The following is a 22272-nucleotide window of genomic DNA, read 5'->3' as shown; positions in this document are numbered from 1 at the left end:
CCTCAGGACGTAGGTTTGATTAGAGTGTCCTTCTCTTAGATGGATGGCCTTACAGGGCTAAGTGAGCTCCATCTGCCCCGGTTTGGGATTAGAGTTGTCCTTCTCCTAGGATGACTGCCAGAAAGCTAACAAGCTTATCCTGCCCGAGGATATATTGTATCTGACCCTACGGTTTTGACCTGTCTGGCATGGGCGACCCTACCAAAGGCACGTACCATCACCAGCATAGCTCACAACCACACAGGATTACACAGGCTACATTTTTACTATTAAAACGACTAGGGCAAGTCTTACACTTCCCACTTTTCTGCCACCTATCTATATTCAATCCCAAGGAAATACCCAGGAACAACCCTTTGTCCTGACCACCCTTTCAGGATGTAACAAATATATCCAGACCATACCGAACCTGGGCAGTAGCCACAGGTGAGCCAAAAGCAAACAAATGAACAAAACCATTCCGGCCTCCATACCCACCTAGGGCTTGAGTACCTCTCAAGGCCCCAGCCTGGCCGAGACCCCCAACCCCCAGAGGAAACCATTATCCACTCTGACCTTATCCTCCCCTCACTGTGTTACCTCATATCTTCCCACGCACCGCTTACCTGCGACACTTCATGCAGGGCTGCCCCGCCCGCCCACCCTCCAGTCCGAGGACCCCCACGGCCCACCCAGTACCCTTCCCCTCCCCCTCCCCCAAACCAGACCAGCAAACCTCTGTGTGCTCCGAGGCTTCCACTCTCCTCTCTCAGGAGGGCGCAAAGCCACACTGGCGAAGCTCCCTCTCTTCTTTCCCTGCCGGGGGGGAGGGGCGGCCCCATGCAGGCCCAGGGCCCAGGGCCAGCCCTGGGCCACACGGCTTCCATGGGGGGGGCACCCCCGGGCCACAGTGCGGCTTCCAGGGGAGGATGCCCCCGCGGCCGCCGCACGGCTTCCGGGGGGAGGGCACCCCCACGGCCGCCGCACGGCGTCCCGAATTCAATATGCTACAAAAGCAGAACAGTGTTGTATTCATGAACGTTCACACTAACTTACTTTCAGATTACCTTAACAAAGTGCTTCTTCAAGCTTCATCTTAATATTACAAATTTCACCTTATCTGCAATGTTTAACTTACTACTGCTAGGACAAAAAGTGGAACAGCCAAAATTACTAACATTTAAGTTTCATTTGCAAAACTTGCTTGTAAGCTAAAACCTCCATGCAATTCTCACACTAAAAAGAGGAATGAAATACAACAGATTAAGAAGATCCTCATGAACAAACTATCCAGAACAGTGTTATGGAATACACCTCAGCTTTAACAAACACAGTTTGTCACATTTTAATAAAGTTTGTGTAATTTCTTGCAGTAAAAATTAATTTTTTTAATCCCCTTCTTTTTTCCTGTCCTGTGTTTACCGAGAGAGAAGGGGGGGAAAGAGAAAAAAATGCTTTCTCATTCTCACTCCATAATGCTAAATTAGGGACTGCTGCCACCACAATCATTTACAGATTTCACCCTCCTTCACTGTGGAGCAATTTCACCATATCAGCAGACTAGCTGTACGTAGCAGTACTTTCCAACCACTAGTGAAGCCTGAGACCACTACAAGCTAAGCACAAAGCAGAACCCCAGCAAACGTGTTACTCCAGCTTGTATCTCGGCGTAGCACATCAAAAATGGAATACATTGCAGTCACATACCAGACTCATTACAGACAGGGCAACTGCAGAGTCACTACAGACAGAGAAGTGTGCATTTAATAACTCAGCTTCAGCACTACACCAGGAAGCAGCTGCGCTGTCAAAAGTTAGGAAGCAAAAGGATAAGGCACAAAGAAAGACCCTAGACTTTTTTTCCCCCATGCCAGGCACCTATAAAATTAGCCCAGACAAAACTTTAAAATAAATAAAATTAAAATTAATATTAAGCAAACAAAAAATATAATAAAATCAAAATAAATAATGATAAAAATAATAAAATAAGAAAGTCTCTAGCTCAAGTTCTGCAGCAATTACAATATAACCAGACTATTTTCATATAGTAGAAATTTATATCATGTTTTCTGTGCTGCTCCTACTAACAGTGGAATAATAGCAAATTCCTTTACTAAAGTCTTTAATCTGGCCTTAAACATGTCATAAAAACAAAGGCTACTGAGATCTGGAATAAACTGGTTACACAAATGTAATTCACCTGATCACTCCCGCTCTCTTATAAAGATGATCCTTCCCCTAGAATTTCTACTACCTTTAACCACATTCATCAAATCTCTACAGCATTAAAAATCTTCTCTCTCTCTCTATTTACACAACACTAAAAATAGCCATACAGCATCTCTGGAAGGGCACAATACTCTTCAGGAGTTAAAAAAGTGACTCCCATGAGAACTGAGCTCAAGGCAATCTCTGCACTGTCTGTGTCAGTGGACATGAGAGCCCACACACAGAGAGGCAAAAGGAATCATCTTCTGGAATACTGGAAGGGCAGAGAGCAGAGCAAGCAGATGCAATCAAAGCATTTGCAATTTCAGTTCCATGTTTTTTCTATAAACAGGTCAAAAAAGAAAAAATAGGCCTAATTATTAAAATAGAATCCTGAAAGGATCATGGAAGATAAAACAATATGCACTCACATTTAACTGCTGTGATTTTTTTGAGATTTTCATTATTCAGTTTAAGTAGCTCTAAACAGAAGAAATATATTTACCATGATATTTTTAATATACTTAACTATAAACACTGTAACAATTTCACAACCCCTAAGGATCAACTGTAAAAACATGTAACCCTACCTTTTTTTTTTCCCCAAGTCCACACCCTTCACAAATTATAGAAGGAAACTCTCAACAATGCAGCTCTTTAATTCATGACAAACAGGGCTATGAACTTTAAGCATCACCTTGTAACAAAGCTACCTTGCAACATCCTTCTGAGGGCAACCTTTCTTACTCTTGTCCTAACAGTCTGTAGCATTTACAAAAATAAAGTCTCCATCATCATTTTCACCTTCACACAATTCTACAGGAGAAACATGAGTTTAATAGCTTACTGATTTTAAATTTTGAAAGTACCTTCTGAAAAATTAAAATATAGCATCCAGAGATATTTCTGAAAGACTAATGATCATCTTGTACTTCCCTAGAAGTTCAAGAATCAACCTCTGCCTAAAGGAAGGATACTCCTGTCCCTTTATCACTTTTGTGGTCCTTCTCTGAACTCACTCCACTAAGTCACATCTTTTTTTTATCAGGGAGCCTATAGCAGTGTTACACAGCCTGTACTGTGACAGTCCTCCACATGAGGCCTCACCAGGGCTGTAGAGGAGCAAACTGAACTCCCCTCCACCTGCTGGCAACACTTTTCCTAACGTGGTGCCAGGAGATGTTGGTTTCAACATGAGGATGGTTTGCTGACTCATGGTTGGCTTGCTTTCCAAGAGGACCCCCAGTTTCTTCTCTGCAGCTGGCATATGCAGCTACTACTCACCAGAGACAGGACTATCGGTGCAGGGGCATGGAACAGATTGCTCACAGGCCAATTTGGTCAGTAAAAGGTCAGTTTATTACAAGAAGAATACTTATTATATACTGCTGCTACACCCGGACGCGTGACTCTTCTTCACACAGCATTGGATACATAAGAGCAACATACTTTGTTGTCCACTGCTAATTGGACCACAACGGGTGTCTATTTGAGCTGAGGGCACATGTTCACCCTCTTGAAATTCCACCTTAACCTTGGCAGGGAGCCTTCTTTGTTCTAACTTCAAAGGCTAAAGCCATATTAGCTATGCAGTTCTTTTACTGTCTGTACCCAGCCATGCCAAGGCAAGGCCTACAGAAATGCAAAGGAAATTGTTCATACACGATCTCTGTTCTCCCAACACAGGACTTTGCATTTTCCCTTTTCTTCATGAGGATCCTCAGTCCAGTTCTCCAACCTGTCCAGGTTCCTCTGCACAGCAGCACAAACATCAAGTGTGTGTGTATCATCCAGTTCTTCCCCTTTTTTATGATCTGCAAACTTGCTAGGGGTAAACTCCACCCCAACGTGCAGGACTTCAATGAAGATGTTCCATAGTAGGGGCGCCAGCACCGAACCCTGGGGTGCACAGAAAGAGATGCTTCCAAATGATCTGTGTGCCCTGATCACAGCCCTGACGAGCTGGGCCTCACCATTCAGCCAGTTTTGGATACACCTCACTTCTCTACACATACTTGTCAGCTTCTCTATGATGATATCATGGAAGACAACGTCAAAATCGTTACTGGAGTCAAGATAAACACCATCCGTTGCTTTCTGTTCACCTACCAAGCCAGTCACCTCACGTAGAAGGCTATTAGCTTGGTTAAGTGTGATTTCCCCATCATAAAGCCATCGTGACTGCTCCCACTCACCTTCCTGTCCTTCAGGTGTTTGGAAACAAGTTTCCAGGATCAGCTGTTGTACAACCTTCCCATGAACTGAAGTGAGGCTGACTGGCCTGTGGTTCCCTAGATTCTCCTTCTTACCCTTCCTCATGACAGGATTAACATTTGCTCTCTTGTCATACTCAAGAACACCTTCCAGTGACCATGACACTTCTCAAAGATAATGAGGAATAACCTTGCAATGACATCAGCCAGATCCCTCTGTACTCACAAAAGCATCCTGTCAAGGCCTATGGACTTAGAAGTTACTTCATTTAAGCGATCTCTAACCTGATCCTTCTACACTGAGAGCGAAGAAAAAAGCACAGCAGAACTAAAGATGACAAGGATGTGAGATCAGAGACTGACCCTACACAATTTTAAGGGCATGTTAACTTGTCTAACCAGTATTCAGAGGGCAAAGACAGTCTCACTAGTACTGAACAGATCCAACTCCAGAGAGGTCTCCTGAAGTGTATAAAATACAAATACTTCCCTAGCTCAGAAAGGTGTCTCCAATATTTAAGACAGGTTTCATTACTGTTGATGAGACATATTTAGTAACACTTTGTAATAAACAGCTTTTTTTTTCATAATATTCTAGCATGAAGAAACAGATAAAATAGTGACATCACTATAATAAGGACAAGACTAAGCAGTATAATAGTAAAATAGTCAAAAAACTTACACACTTTAAAAACTTGATTTACTAGAAGTTTCTGTGCTTTTGGCCATATTACTAACTACATCCTGATAAATAGAGCTGACCAAAATATTGTAGGAAAAACAGATTTTAAACTAATGCTAAACATTGGGGAAAAAAAAAAACCTGACAGTCAAATTCATCATCAAAAGACAAGGAAAAACAGTTCTGTATTTTCAGCTTCTATACTCTCATTCTCTGTGGAGAGTCTATATCATTTTACAGGAAACGGTTTCCATGGCACTTGAGTATTTCAGAGATTGTCAGAAGACCATTAAAATAAAAGGCAATATGAACTCAACTAGCTAGGCATGCTTGAAGCTTGTGAATGGAATAGCAAATTTAGTAACAGGGAAGAAAAGAAAGCTTCAGACCACAAATTCACAAAGTTAGAAGGGAGACACAAATTTAAATTTCCTGATGCTCCCTGAAGACCAGTTTAGAAGTTCAGTCTATTGATTTGCACAGAGAAAACCATGAACAGAATAAATGTTAAAAGCACACAGATATATGCACATTCATATCTTTCAGGGAAGTCTAAAATTATCACGTACACATACGTAAGTGGCACATTCCTATGATCTTTTACCTAATGCCTCACAGATTATTATTACATTAAGTATATATAACATTAAGTACAGCACATAAACTACATGTAGGAACCTTAACTACACACTCATTTGACAACCCACCCTCATCTTGTCATCATAATTTTTAGTATAATTTTTATAAATGTGGCAAAAGAAGATTGTAAACCATCAGAATTAAAGTATACTATAGTGTCATGAGAGGAGGAGAAAGGTTACATTCAGTGTCTCAAGTTTGTCGCTACTGCTGGGCTGCTTTGCTTTCTTGGTAATGAGCTCCAGCAAGTGTATGAAGTTCTTATTTCATCAGAAGGCAAACGAAGCATATATCTGAATTTCAGAAGGTCCAACAAGTCAGTCTGTATGACGCCTTAGAAAAGACTGACCATCTAACAAGAAGAGAAAAGAGGCACACAGTTTTCTAGGATTAAAACTGAATGTTTACTATCAAAGATATGCCAAACACCAACTGTACTGCATTTCATCACAACAAAAAGATAAAGGCATTTGCCACAGTCATTTCTTTTTTCTGAAGAAGCATCATCATAGGCAAAGTTCTCACTAAGACAGAGCAATTCTAGAATAATCAAGCTACAGAGTAAACTCTCCCTTCAGTCCTCACATCATGGGTCAGCTTCAAATGTTTACTTCAGCTACTTAGCATGAGCCACAGAAAAACTTCTAAGTGTTGGTCTGAATTAGGCAAAGAAACTATGTGCACAAGTCCCAACCATCAGACTACACACTCTTCACATACAGAAATATTCAGCACTTTTCTGGAGGCCTAAGCAGGCCTTCAAAATAACCCATTCCATCAAAAGTTTTTTTCTTCTGCCACAAAACACACCTTCTGTCAAAAAAAACCCCTTCCTTAAGTGGTTTGCACCACTGTTATCACTTCCTATGATAACAGATTCTCCTTTTCTGTTATCTCTAGTCAAGAGTAGCACTAATTTGAAGTTGCCAAGTGTATGCGCTAAACAATACTTTTGTTCAAACCCTGTCTCAATTTTCATTCCCCTTTTAAAGACACATTTTATTAGATATCTTCCTTACTACTCTGCAATTCATGTAGTTCTAACAAAGCAAAATAAGCTAATTTTAAGTTATTTTGCTATCCAGAATTTGCATGTTAATAAAACAGAAAATAATATTCAAACTGTTACACAAGCTTTACGAGTTTTTGAAACTGGAGGCATTTCTACCGATCACAAATTGCTGCAAAAGCATGACTACTTCAACTAAAGATTCTTTCTTTCTTTTTTCTCCATGTAAATGAACAGCCACAACAACAAAATAAGTTTACATCTTTGCGATCACGCTTTTAATGCTCTGAAGGCTAAAACGTTCATGTCACCCCCAGCTACGTTTCAATGTAAAGTCATCTTTCAAAAAGGTTAAGTTTGCATACAGCAATTCTCTCAGGTTTTTTGGTCCTCTAAAATTTATTGTCAAAGACTCACACCTTCAATAAAAGAGATCAGAACCTTTAAAGGTCTCTCCCATTGGGTCAGGAGACATTTAAAGTTCTAAAATAGTTCAGCTGAAACCTCTTCTTTTTCAACCATGCTACTGCAGAGCCAGACAAAACCTCTAGCTTTAGTTATGCTGTCCCCACCATCCAACACAGCACTGACCTGATGAGTATTCTATCACTGAACAAGCTGGAAGAACAAAAGATATCCATACAATTTGTAATTTATCTTCTTGCCTCATGTTTTAAAAAGAAATATAGCAACTAAAGCTTCCTGTAGAACACTGAGAAAAGAACAAGGTCTTCTGTCAAATCTGACGACTTCCAAAAGTCTTAGGAGGTGCCTAGGCATGAGAAATGTACAAATTGCAATGGTCAGTTTTTTAACCATTCAAAGCCAGCACATTCTCTAGTACAGCCACAGTCCTAACATCTAGCTTTACAGAGACTTAGCAAAGAACAAACAAACAGACAAAAGAGAAAAATGAAAATCCACCTTCATTTGTACTCAGGGCCCAAGCCCTTTGTTCTACATAAGGATCGAGAATGTCAGCAGACCTGGGGCGGACACTGGTATTCTAGACATCCCAACCACTGCGCTTTATCATATGATCACCTTTTCTACATATACACACAGTTCACAAGCAACAGGCATTATATCACTTCTGTGGGTCAAATATAGATGTCACAACAATCAAAGTTAGTAAGTTCTTTAAATAACATTATCAAGATTTCTTATCCAAAAAAAGTGTTTCTTCTGGCACTGTACCAAAATGTAGAGTAATTAAAAAAAAAACCCAACATTATTTCATAACATGAAATAACTTCATATTTGAAGGTAAACCATAACCAGGTTTCTTCTGCTTGAAATTCTACACACTTTAGTGTCTAATGGTTCTGCTAAATGGTACTGATCATCAAGCAGAAAGTTTGAGAAACGCTAATCTCTTGCCCTTTTGCAAGGTTCAAACTCCAAAAGCTGAAGTGTGAGTTCAGTAACATCACTGTCCCAGTCAGCATACATTACATAATGAGGAATTATTTTCCAATTTGGAGTCTTCACAAGGATCTGAAGAAGCAGAAGTAGAAAAAGGCAGAAGTTCTGCCATATCCTGAGCATATAAAGCAGAGAAACAATTCTCTATATCAGATGTTTCCCTGACTACATTTACCCAAAATATGAAAGGAGGTGACTGTGTAAGAGTTGATAGCACCACATAGGGCATCATCATCAGTTGCTATGTAGTAATTACTGCTCAAACACAGAGTAACAAAAACCAAAACAAAACACAGGTCAATTCTCAATCACGTTTATTTATAATAAGGTCTCCAAATATTTCTCCTGTTCTCTCCTCCACCTAGCAGGACAGAATTTACTCCTACTACTAAAAACATAAGTAAAAGGAACTTCCTCGGAAGTTATTGATGCACTGTCACCATTGCACTGTTTTATCCACACATTTTAAACACAATAACCACATTAGAATGGAGGGGGGGAAAAGGCACAGAGAGTACATTAACTTGTGCAAAGCTAAATATCTGCACAATTTGCCTTTATCATTTTACAGCTGTAATTCCACTTCAGCTTTGGTGCAATATTAAAGGGTGCTTATTTTCAAAAGTTCCCACCAACGGTTTTTTCACACAGCAGAGCAACCTACACCATTCTTAAGAACTGGCCAAAACAAATGTACTCATTTTACGATTCTACCAAAATAAACACATCAGTAAAAGACATAAACTGCTGACAGTTATTCCTCTACAAAAACTATGTTTACATCAAGGCTTTAAGTATAAGCTCTTGGGGGCAAGAACCTTATCTTCATAGTCATCTGCAAACCACTCAACAGACTGTCAGCACTTAAAAAATAAAAACCTGGAGAAGAAATTAAAGTTGGCCAGCAGGCTTGGCATTTTCTCCTCAATAGGCCTCACCCGTGTATGAATTTTGTTTAGGATACAGAGCACTGTTATAAAACATGCCTGAATCCTTTTAGAACACTTATGCACACAAATAAAATACACTTTTGTAGGATCCCAGAAGGGGTAGTGTGTATGTCCCAAACACCAACAGCTGTGTGGCTGTTGAGCCAACCAACGATTGTTGCTATAAAACAGACAAAGGATTGTTGGTACTAACACTCCCAAAAGAATGGGATGTGACTGCAGAAGGGGCCATGCAGAGCTCATGATCGCTTTTTCTTTCTCTCTGTTGCCCTCTCTTGGGTTCACCTCTTCCTTTGTCTTTCACCCTTTATCCAAACCCCACTGCCATGTGCTTATACAGTGCTTATACAGTAGGGCTAACATACCAGTTTCAAAGCCAAATGTATAATTTCCTAACAAAACTTTGCGATTTTTTGGTGAGCCCTCTGACTTTTGTTGTTCCTTTTGACTAATGAGCATTTACAAATTTTGGGTGCTTCCTTCCTCTCAAGTGTGGGAGGTCACAACTTCCCAAGTGTAAACACGGTGATAAGAATAAAAGCATTACCCTACCAACATACAGAGAGGGGGAAAGACAGAGTTAATTACATGAAGCTAAAAAGCAAACTCTTCAAAACTTCCAGAAGGGAAAGAATCTAGACAAAGATGTCACCCAAAATAGTTAAGTGCGGGAAGAAGCTCCTAGATTTCAGTGAGAGCCTCTTGAAGAGAGATAAAAGTATCTCACAGCACTGAAGTAGCTTGAAGAAAAGAGACACATCACTTTTTCTATGAGTTAAGAAGTGAACACCTAAAATATCATGAGCATAAAGTAGATAACAATCAAATGAAATGACCACTCACACCTAAACTCTCCATTTACCAAATGCTTTCAAACAAAACACATTGAACCAAGCACAGGAATGAGGAAGATCACTCTTTTCTATTGGTTTGGTTCCTTCACATGTGGCTCACCTTACCAGTCAATTACCAGCCACACCAAGACTCAACACAGAAGAATCACAAACCATAGCCAGAGATCACAGAAACAGCCTCCTATTCATGCTCCACAGTTTCCATGTTTTCAAAACAACAAAACTGAAATACAAGTTAAAATTACAAAACAGCAAGACCACCCAAAGCAGAAAACCAAAGCTAGTTCAACTTTTAGATACTGACAACACATAGAATATAACTTTAGTGAGTCCAAGAATTTATAAAACTGATGTAAATGCAAGTCCTTCATTTGTGGTCAAAATAACAAGCTACAGAAGGAAAAAAACCACTGTAGTAATCTTTAAATACAGTTTCACATGCTTAACTTCACTTTTTCTACAAGGTTTTAATACAAGCAATCTTCCCAATCATCTCTGCAGTGCCTTTAGAGAAAACCTTTCTTTTTTTCATTAGTTCACTACTACTAATACTCCAGTATTGCAGAAGCCCTTAAAAATATTTTTAAAAACTGACAACTAAGGTAAACGTGCCGTGTTTACCAGACTCTCAGTTTAAGGTCTACCCAATAACACTTTAATTATTTAAAGCTTTATGAGTCATCAAGAGGGGAACTTAGTAAAATTACCACTGACTTTTGAATTACGTTGCTCTGTTCATCTTAATTTTCTTTAAGGCAGTAGCAGCTCAGCTGAATGCAAACCTACAAAAAATTATTATAAACATATTAATTTCAACATTTAAATTTTATCCACAGAAATATTTAATCACCATACAAGAAAGGGAACTGCAATACATCTAAAAATAACATATAAGATTAGCCACTTCACCACTAGATTTTGTTTTGAATTCTTCCAAGACAACAGAGTGTTTTTGTAATGCTATACTTGCAGACCAGCCATACTCATTCATTCATTCCCATTACAGAATAAGAAAATACACTGAACCCAAATGTAAAATACCAACACAGTAAAAAGCTAGTCTGCATAGACAGTAAAATGCTTTTTGGTAAAAATTACCTGGCTTTCACAAGTGACAAAGAACAGTGGAAAGAAAAAAAAAAAAAGAGTAAAACCCCACCTACATTAGTACCACCTCGATGCTGCAAAAACATCTAATACAAATGGGAAGACTGAGACATGCAAGCCATCTAGCAGACTTGTTCAGATGTACGTAACAGCTCATTGCTGAGATTACAACATCAACATGAAGGTTAAGTTCCGTATGGATTTAGTCTAGATGTATCTACTTTTTAATCTCCCATAAAAATCCTACCTACACGCTTCTCCTTGTACATGTATTCTTCAAATTCATAAAGAAGTATTCCATTAATTATAAAAAGCAGCAAATAAAAATTAACAAGCTCATTTCGAGGTTCTCGAAAACAAACCCCAAACACCAACGTCTAGGCAATAAACACTACCATTTTAACTGTTCTATTGATAAAAGGTTTATTCAACTGTAAATGGATTTATGAACACTACAGCACTTACCTAATTCAAGAGGACGACACAAGGTGTTGGTACTGTGAGATCTGTATTTTTCCAGTTTGTTTTCCTTGAGATAATATCCCGAGTTCCCGTTGATACTACATTCGTAGCACTCTGACATAAATTTGACCTCACAGAAATCAGCTATCCATCCTTCTTTTTACAGATTCAACAAGGCTATTTACAAAGTTTGCCAACGGTCTGTTTTAAAAATCTTTTCTTGTCTCTGACAGCTTTTTGTCTTGTCTATTCCATGTAAATATCACTATAAGAGGCATCAGCTCCAGGTAAAATATATACACGTTTTACACCACAAACTGTGAAGCCAAAAATCCAACTTTCACATACGAACCGTAGAACATTTCCCAGCTTCACGTAACAGAGGTGTTCGTAAACAACAGCTATCTGGATACCTCCATACTGCTTATTGGCAACAACATTTTTCAGCAAAAATACTACATGAAATATAAAGGAAAAAATGATAAACGTCTGTTAGATTCTTCATTTAGAAAATGGGTCTCACTGCAAAATGGAAGAAGGTTATGTCAAAAAATCTAAAAAATAAAGTAAGGGGGAAAAAATATCTGCCATGAAACTTTTCAGCAATGTCAACACAGTGAGTCAGGCCACATTTAACCTGGATCCAGTTAACAAAACTGGTTATGCCTATGACTCAGCCAGAATGCTGCCTAGAAGTAAGCATACCTAAAAACAACAAAGCACTTTATTTTGGCAGCTGAAGTATTCAGAATTTGATAAATTTAGCAATGTATCAATGCCATGAGGACAAAAGATCCCGGGGTGATGTGCTCGGCACTGACTGAAATAAAAAAATCTCACGACTTCTTCAATTCTCTTCTCAGATGCCTGCTGATTGTTTGAGAAGCCTTTTCAGGACGCAGCACGCAAAAATAATCCCAGAACGGTGTCCGGTATTTCTCCCCTTTCACAGGAAGCAACTGCTGCAGGTCAGCGTGAACCTTTTTTTCTCCTCTACCAGCTGGAGCAAAAGGCTGTAAAACATCCAGGATTCCCTCTGTCGTCCACGCCGCCTATGGTAAAAAGAAGCAGAATAATCAGTGTTCCTTTACGAAATCTGGACTGGTGCTAGACAAACACAAAACAACAATACCCCACAAACCTGAATCTTAAAAACAGAAACAAACAGAAACCTGGATCTTAAAAAGCAAACACGGATGCCAAACCCGAGAGCGGAAGCCTCGGTTACACCTCCACTCACATCCCGGAGAGGGCGGCAGGGATGTTTGACGGAGAGCACAGCCTATCAGCGACACCCTTCTTCTGTTTCTCATTCCCGAAAGAAAAACGGCAGGAGAGGGATGACGAGAAAGGGAGGGTGGGCTTGGGGACGGAAGAGAAAAAATAATCCAGAGGGAAAGAAAAGGGTCATTTCTCGTTTTACTGGGAAAGGTGAACAGCTGTCCAGAAGGCGCCGGGCGGGAAGCGCTGACCTGGGCCCGGGACACCTCCCGCGGGAGCAGCTGGAACCCCTGCGCGGCCGGGGCCGCCTCTCTCGGCCCAGGGGGGGCGCGGGCACAGACTCCCGCTCCCGGGGCACGGCTTCTCGCTGCGGCCCCGCCACCCCACACCGTCACGGAGCCGCCCCGCTCCTGCCGCGGGGAGCGGCTCCCTCCGCCCTCGCCGAGGGCGGGCCAGGCGGCGCGGCGGGGGAGGGACCGGAGCAAAGCGGGGCGGCTCGGCTGCTCCGCGGCTGCTGTGCCCGTATCCCGGGGACGTCCCGGGGGTATCCTGGTGGTATCCGAAGGTTATCCCAGGGGTATCCTGGTTGCTCCCTCCGGGGCACCCCCGGCGGTCGTCGCTCCCCCCTCCGCTCGCCAGCCGCGCGCACATGCACCGGCGCGCGCACACACGCACGGGCGCGCGCACACACACGCACAGCGCGCTCCCCTCGCTCGCTCAAAATGGCGCCCCTCAGCGCCGCAGTGCCCCCTGCGCGCGCCCCGCGCCAGCCTCGCGAGAACCGCCGCGCAACACCCCCACCCTTCGTCCCCCCCGGCGTGAGCCCCGGGGGAGGGGCGGGCGGGGCTTCCCGGGGCCGCCCCCGCCGTGACGTCACGGGAACGATCCCGAACGTTCTGCGCGGGGCCGGGAATCCCCAGCGCGCTCTCCGCCCCGCCCCCGCCGCGGGAGTCCCCGGTGCCGCCGTAATTCACCGGATATTGGCGCAGCCTCCACCGGCGCCCGCGGCATGGACGCTGCAGTATGTTCCGGCGCCGGAGCGGTCCGAGGCCGGTAAGAGCACCAACAACCACCATTTAATCCAGCAACAAAGTATCGGCAGATGAACCGACAGAAGCAGCTGGCTTTGCTAATTACAACGTTTCCCTCTGCATCCAATAAAGTATGGAGATTTTTCCTTGGCCCTCCTTTTGTTGTTAATTTATTTGTAAAAACTCTTTAAATTATCTTTCACAGCAGTGGCTAAATTGAGTTCTAGCAGAGCTTTTGCCTTTCTAATTTTGTCTCTACATGACCTAACAACACCCTTGTATTCTTCCTGAGTACTTCTTCCAAAGGTCAAAACCTCTCTTTTTCACCCTGAGTCCCAGCGAAAGCTCCCTATTCAGACAAGCTGGTCTTTTTCCCTGCTGGCTGTCTTTCAGCACATGGAGACAGCCTGATCCTGCACCTTTAATATTTCCTTCTTAAAGTATATCCAGCCTTCCTTGACTCCTTTCTTATTAAAGACTCTTTCCCCAAGGACCGTTCGAACCAGTGCCCTGAAGGGGCCGAAGTCTGTCCTCTGGTAGCCCATGGCGCAGGTTTTGTTGACCCCCTTTCTTCTTTCACCAAGAATTGAAAACTATCAGTTCATGGTCACTATGCCCAAGACAACCTCCAACATCACCCACCAGTCCTTTTCTGTTCACAAACAGCAGGTCCAGTGGGGCATCTTCCCTTGCTGCTTCACACACCTGCTCTGCCAGGATGTTACCTTCTAGGAAGGTGACACTCTAGGAACCTCCTAGACTGCCTCCTCTCTACTGTGTTGAGTTTACAGCAGACATCTGGCAAGTTAAAATCTCCCACAAGAACAAGGGCCAGTGATCATGAGACATCTGCCAGCTGCTTGTAGAATGCTTTGTCTGCCTTTTCATTCTAGTTGGGTGGTCTATAACAGAATCCCACCAGGACATCTGCCTTGTTGGCCTTCCCTCTGATTCTTACCTATAGGCACTCAAACTTATCACTATCCTTGATCTCTATACAATTGAAACATTCCCTAATGTACAGAACCACACCACCACCTCTCCTTTCTTGCCTAATGGGATGATCTATGAGACTGTCCTAATTACAGGGGCCAGGACCAGTTTATTACTATGTGGGTATAACCAAAACTGTGTACTCTACACTTTCTCTGTCATTTCTGATGGACTGTTAATAATGGATCATTTGCAGCAGCTGCCCAGGGTACACCTGACACCTCAGGCTACAAGCTGGGTGTTAAAGAATCCTGCGATGAGCATTTTCTTTGTCTTCACACACTGACTCAGCTGTGATAACTCTCCTCCAGGGAGGCATTAGCACCTTCACACCTAGCCTGAGGGCTCATCTCTGCTAATGGGCCATACTGGACTGGCATAATAGTCAGCTGCAACAACCTAGACCATCAAAGATCTCAAAAATATCCCATGACTCACAGAGTTAAATAAACCATTGTGAAACTCCCCGCCCTGGGGGAGGTACTGGGCATTCCCATCTGAACCCAAGCACATATAATCTTCGGGTTTTGTGACATTGGTACCGTTCATCAGATCCAGAGGAGGACCGTAACTTCAACAGGACTGCGACTGCCACTCTCAACAAGACTGCGATTTTTACTTTGACAGAACTGCGACCATCAGCAAAGCCAACAGGTTTCTTTTCCTTTTATTTTGCATCCAGGGGGCCACGTGGTGCTCAGCACGGGGACTAATGAACACCATTCTGTTCTTGTCCCAGGGTGATGGGTTATACATCTGTCTTTGGGAGTTAAAACCCGTTTTCTCTGTATCATTGTATTTATTGTAATATTTTTAGTAAATTTTAACTGTGACTTGTAATCTCTCTTGAGTTCGGTTCATTTCTACCCCTAGTTTATTTTAAACCAGCATAGAGACCAAAAGTTTAAAATGTATTTTGGCAGGCACTTAAAATGTGCTCATTTCTTCAAGCAGTAGAACCTAAGGCGACTGAAGGCCCACACTAAGACCTTAAACCATCTTGTCCAGGAGCTGCTTTATGCTGATGACACTGCCCTTGTTGCCCACACAGAAGCAGCTCTGCAGCGTTTAACATCCTGCTTTGCAGATGCTGCTGAGCTTTTTGGGCTGGAAGTCAGTTTAAAGAAGACAGAAGTTCTCTATCAACCAGCACCTCAGGAAGTCTTCCTTCATCCCCATATCACCATTGGCCAATCAGAGCTCAAATCAGTCCAGCAGTTTAATTACCTAGGTAGCCTCATCTCCTCAGATGGTAAGATTGACGGAGAGATAGACAACAGGTTACCAAAGGCATACAGTGCTTTTGGAAAACTCCACAAAAGAGTATGGCGAAATAAACACTTGAAGAAAAGTACAAAGATCAGTGTTTACAGAGCCATAGTGCTGTCTACTCTCTTATATGGTTCCGAATCATGGATCATCTACCGCCACCACTTGCGTCTCCTAGAACACTTCCATCAACGCTGTCTCCGAACAATCCTAAACATCCACTGGTCAGATTATGTGACCAATACATCTGTTCTAGAACAAGCAGCAGTCACAAGTATTGAGGCCATGTTGCTGAGAACACAGCTGTGTTGGGCAGGACACGTCTCAAGGATGAAGGACCACCGCCTCCCTAAGATCCTGCTTTATGGTGAACTTGCCACCGGCTGCCGCAAGAGAGGAGCCCCGAAGAGGAGATACAAGGACTCCCTGAAACAACATCTCAGCCTTGGCCATATTGATCACCATAACTGGTCTACTCTGGCCTCCAATCGGGAGACCTGGAGACACACCATCTATAACACTGCTGATGCCTTTGAGAAAGCACGCAGGATCACTCTCAAGGAGAAAAGACAATACAGAAAGAATCGTGCCTTGCAGAATTTACCATCTAAGGAGTCTTTCTGCTGTGCCTTTTGCAATTGGATATGTCTATCTCGTATTGGCCTCATAAGCCACCAGCGTGTTTGTAACAAACGTGGATAGAGCCTTCCTAAATTTTTGTTCGCGAAGCCCAGCCATGATACATGAGAATACAAGATACTTTCGTGACTATAGTACACACTCAGATTGCTAATTAAGCAAATAATAAAGAAAAATATGGAAACATACTTAATTTCTTACTATTACACATTTTTGTGTCACTGCATGAAGATGTACAAATACTTAACCTTATACTAAAACCCAGTGTGGCCAATATCAATCTGAACCAAAGGATCAGGCAGAAAGCCAAAATCAAAATTTTCATAGAACAGGTTTAAGTCTGATTAATACACATTTGATCCAGAAAGCTTCTGATGCAGTGAGCCCAATATTTAAAAACAAGAAAGCAAATGGCCATCTAATGTTAGTAATAAAACCCCAACTCTAATGTATGTTCTTCTAAACAAAGGAGTATTTGTACAATCAGTTCGCAAACACAGTGAGAATTCCTCAGTATAAGCACAGTTTTAATGAACAGTCTTTATTTCAAAGTCTTAAATATCTTTCAGCTGCATGTTCACAATATGAAACATTTTAAGCAGCCAAATTAAAAGAATGGAAGCATTATACAGAAGTGCATGGCAACATCTGGTCATTATTATCTGCAGTAACACGATGAAAACTAGTAGAAAGTATATGGGCTTATCTATTTTTATGTATTATCCCTTCTAGGAAAGGAAGGTACGATGACTTTTCCAATTGATTTAGGATTTCAGTGGGTCTGTCTACAGAAATAAGATAACAGGATTTGACTGTATTAAATAACCCACCATTATTATTTCCACTGTATGATGTATAACCTCTAGTTACTTGATTTTTCAATAATTCTGAGCATCCCTGTGTCCTATGCATTAAACACAATAAGCAAGTACTGAACAGGTCTGAAAGTTAAAACGTAAGTTCACTCTTTTTTCTGAAGAACTTTCATATTAAAATTACCACTGACTTTGATGGTAGCAAAATTCTAGGCAAAGGCTTCAATAAAGCTGTAGTTAACATTTCATATTTTGAAGTAATACCACAGTATTAATTTTGAATGTCACATAAGTACGTATTTGACCTACATTATTGAAATTAATCATTTTATCTCATTCAAGATAATGGTGTTTCTACCTCAAAGAATCAGTATCTTGGTGACACAAGTGAAAAGCCAGGATAAGAACACAGAGGCCATGCTTTTGTTTATACTAATTAGAGATTAAAACATTATTTAGAATCAAGCTTTTAAAAGAGCACCTCCTCCATTTCAAGTTTTTTCACATATATTGTAACTGAAAATAGCCTGATTAGTAGCTTTTTTCCCCTTTAACAATAAGAGCACCGTTCTCCAAAAATGCATTTCAGAAACATTGTGCAGTATTAAACTAAGGGCTATTTTAATGGGTTATCTCCATTAAATAGTATTCTTTTCATGTAATGAAAGCTAATAAATTGCAGTTAAAAGGGTGCAGCTGTTTTTCAAATATGTCCCAGATGAATGTTGCCTAAATTATATTTATTCTGTTGAAGGATAAAGTCATGGTATACAACTTCTCCAAAATAATACATATGTAAGTTCTAAATGTACTTAATTTCTACTCTATTCCACCCAGAAAAGTGAAGCAACAGCAAGTGAATATTGACTGTTCTAAATTTTATAAAGAACTCAAAATAATCACAAGAAACTGTTTAGATGAAAAGGAACAAGTTGGAGGAATTATGAACTGAACATTCAATACCAAGTGACCAATTTTCCTAAGATGTTTGTCTTCACCCTACCCTTTTCTCTATAAAGTGAAATTCCTGTGTTTTCCCAAAAAATTAGCCTTGCTACGTTGTGAACTAAAAGCAGACATCAAGAGACCAGATGACTAGTATGATGTTAGGATCTTGTACATATATAAATAAAAGCAGATCTCATTTTAATAGCTTTGTTTCCTAGCCAAATCTATTTGCTTTATCCCTTTTTTCCTTTAAAAAAATCTGTATTGGCATGAACTTGTGCCGATTTTTTTTTTATTTCCCCCATTTTTTAATTACTAATTTAGAAACTTTTCTCATCCAAGTGAAGTGACAAAGAACATTTCTGTAAGGATTTGCTGCAAGTTTTGTCCACCACCCATGTGCATTGTAAGTTTTTTTTAAATAAGTGTATCTTTGTGAACTTTTTGATAGACAATGATGATACTTATTGTAAGCTTGGTAATTTAGGGTACTGAGGGAGTTGGTGGAAGTCTCCATCATTTATCATCAGTCTATGCCAAATGAGGACATCCCAGACAAACAGATGTTGGCAAATGTGATGCCAATCCACAAGAAGGGCCAGGAGGAGGATCTGGGGAACTATAGGCCTGTCAGCCTGACCTCAGTGCCTGGCAAGGTTATGGAACATATCATCTTGAGTGCGATCATGCAGCACACACAGGAAAACCAAGGGATAAGACCCTTGGTTTTAGGAAGGGCAGGTCCTGCCTGAGCAACCTTATCTTTTAAGATCAGGTGACCCACTTAGTGGATGAGGGGAAGGCCGTGGATGTTGTCTACCTGCACTTCAGCAAAGCCTTTAACACCATCTCCCACATCATTCTCCTGGAAAAGTTGGCAGCCCGCGGCTTGGACAGGTGCAGCCTTCATGGCTAAGAATCGGATTAAGAACTGTCTGGATGGCCAGGTCCAGAGAGCAGTGCATGGTGCCACATCTAGTTGGCAGCTGGTCACTAGTGGTTTTCCCTGGGGCTCAGTAATGGGTCCAGTCCTATTTAGTTAAACTTTACTGGTGATCTGGATGAGGGGACCAGGTATACCCTCAGTAAATTCACAGGCAACACCAAGTTGGGTAGGAAGGGTTCAAGAAATGACAGGATGTGTGGCACTTAGTGCCATGGTCTAGTTGACAAGATGATGATCAGTTAAAGGTTTGACCCAATGATCTCAGAGTTTTTTTCCAACCCAAATGATTCTGTCATTCTGTAATTATAAATTGGCTCACAAGAAATAGGCCAAATACACTCAAAACACAAGTACAGGGCTTCCTGTTTAGGAAACATTCCTCCTCAGTCCTCCCAAAACGATAAAATCTTATTACACTATACTAACTTTGCCAGAATGGCTAACAGCATTTCTTTAATACGTTTCTTAAATATTTTTCAAATCATGATGGCAATGGTGTACGCATTTAAAGGATTTTGAGAGAGATCAAAAAGCACAATGGTTTTCTCCCTTCACCCAGTGTGACACCTGTCACTGTTATAAAATGAAAATTAGCAACGTGCAATTCTATACTTTACAGAAATTTTTTCTCGTTATGCTCGTTGTTGTTTATAATTCAGTTACACACCTACCTTTTCATTAAAAACTTCTACACTCCTCCTTGCCCAGCAGTAAGACATACAGAGGCAGTACTCGGTAATCTGTAACTCATATGGCAGCTCTGGAACACATGTCATGACCTGCTGTTGTAAAGCTATGAGGTCATACTATTTTATCAAAGAGAACTGAATTATAATAAGAAAACTCAGTTCTAAATCTGATAAAATACTTTAATTGGCAAATTAACAACAAATTTTTCTGTAAAATTACACACAGTTGAAAAGCTTAATCATGTTGAACAGCCTAATGACTCAGAAGTAAACTACATCAGAAGTTAGGAAATAGCTACTTGCATACAAATTGGGGAGAATTCCTATTATGAAAATGTACATAGTAGCAAATACGTACTTCCCTGAATTGGGGATTTTTCCTGCTGCATTTTCTGTGCTATTTTGTTGATAAGATAAACAAGCCTGTGTATGTGTTACACATTCTGAGTTCATGAGAAGCAATTTGTCTCACCCAAGTTGAGGCTTCAAGAGAACAGGGAACTGGGTTTGCTGTATCTGGAGGTGTCATAGATTTACTTGTTCTAAAACACCAAGCAGGGAACTTTTCTTTCCAGTGCATTTGTGTAAAAGAAAAATGTTGATCAAGGGAGGGGGTTAGGTGTTTGCCCAGGGTAATTGACACACACAAAGGAACTAGCTAGTAGATCCACGTTCCAAGATGATGGCCCTCCAAAGACTGTGGGGAGGGGTGGGGAGGGTTTTTTTTTTTCCTCTCCTCCATAATGGACACTTCACTATTGCCCTAACTCAGGCAAGGTGTATGTTGGAGGAGTCCGAGGTTCACTTTGTTTTCAGCCTGGTCACCTGGCTGTTTCTGGTCCCAGTTTGCCTCCGCTTGCCTGTGCCCTGCTCTGCCCCCAGCCCGGACCTGCTCGGATTTTGCTTCTGTAATAAATAAGAAATGGTAAAATTTACTCGTCAAAATATATATTGTACTTTTCATATATTATAGCTAATGCTTTGTTGGGACTGGGGAGTTGTAAGCTGCAGAATAGTTAACTGCTGTGTTACTATTATAAGTTGACTATCCTGCAACTGGCAGTTCCCCAGTTGGCAAGATAAAGTATTCTGCTTTGCTGAGCACGTATACTATATCGTGTTTTTCTAAAAATATTGTCTAAGTGTACTCATTAAAAAAGGAAGAAGAGAACAAGGATCAGGGAGTCAAGGACAAAGATGATAAAGAAGAACCAAAAAGAACATCTGGATACCATTCCCATACCCAGCTCCAAGGACATTAGAGCTAATTAAAACTACTGATGGGAAGTACTTGGCAATTAAAATGGGCCTACAACAGAACCAACCAGAACGAAGCCTGCGAACTCAAGCCCAATGAAGAGCTAACAAGTGACTATAGGAGGGGAGTTGAGAAAGTATAAAAGTTACTGTTTGTCTCTATTGAGCTTGCGGGCTGTTGGAAGAGCGGGGTCTCTCCAGGCGACCCAGTGCGCTGATTTGCTTATTTGCACTTTATATAAATCTTATAATAAAAATTGCTGCTATATTTTGATTTGGTTTATTTACCTATAACACTTCAGAGAGGCTTGACCCACCTGCGGATGAACTTTTTGGGGAGGACGTCGCCCTTTCCCTCCTTCGCTCCTGTGCTGGCAGTGGCTTGTGCCCATTGACAAAGGGGAGGGAAATCCCAGCCACAGTGAGCCGCAGACAGCGTGAGTTTCGTGGGAAGAGCCCCCTTTTCCCCCTTTTTCCCTCTTCCCCTTCGCGGTGTGGGGGACACGATCTCCATTTTTGGCTTCTCCCGCGTACCGGGGCCCCACGCGGCGACCGCCAGAGCCCGACAGCGCCCCCTGCCGATAACACCGAGCACTGCAGGCTCTGCTCCCCCAGGGATCCAGCAGCGCCCCCTGCCGACCGTGGTTAGAATTGCGCCAAAAGGTGGGAAGCACCGAACTGTTTCCTTTTTGAAGGGGATTTTTGGATACAGGATTATTGTTTGGTTGGTTTTGTGTTCTTTTGTTGTTCTGCCAATACACATATATCCTTTATCAAAGGGCTGTTATTTTTTCTCTCTCCATACTTCCTCGATTGGAGCCTCTTAATTTCGGATTTACAGTTGCTTAGAGGGAGGAGTTTGGTCTTGCTCATAACTCATCCTCCTTAGCAAAACACTTCAGTCTCATTAAACTGAGACAGGAGGGAACAAAACCG

The 22272-nt window shown here is 41.6% G+C and overlaps 1 protein-coding gene across 7 annotated transcripts in view; it reads right to left on the bottom strand.

Annotated features, from left to right (window-relative positions):
- GPBP1 (GC-rich promoter binding protein 1) overlaps positions 1–13120 on the bottom strand; it is a 45880-nt gene extending 32760 nt beyond the window's left edge. The window contains exons 1-4 of one of the 7 annotated variants that reach the window (XM_017811109.1): positions 12701–12933; positions 11532–12580; positions 10674–10741; positions 10060–10182 (exon numbers count right to left, since the gene is read on the bottom strand). The gene's annotated coding sequence lies outside the window, so the exon portion shown is untranslated. The other 6 variants (XM_017811106.1, XM_017811111.1, XM_017811104.1 and 3 more) reach the window with 6 other exon arrangements.
- Between the last annotated feature and the right edge of the window lie 9152 nt (positions 13121–22272).

The sequence above is a fragment of the Lepidothrix coronata genome, unplaced genomic scaffold (assembly GCF_001604755.1).
Source record: "Lepidothrix coronata isolate B3197 unplaced genomic scaffold, Lepidothrix_coronata-1.0 Scaffold31, whole genome shotgun sequence".
In the NCBI taxonomy this organism is placed as follows: Eukaryota; Metazoa; Chordata; class Aves; order Passeriformes; family Pipridae; genus Lepidothrix; species Lepidothrix coronata.
The sequence above is the reverse complement of the archived record's forward strand: the minus strand, read 5'-3'. Positions and strand labels throughout refer to the sequence as shown.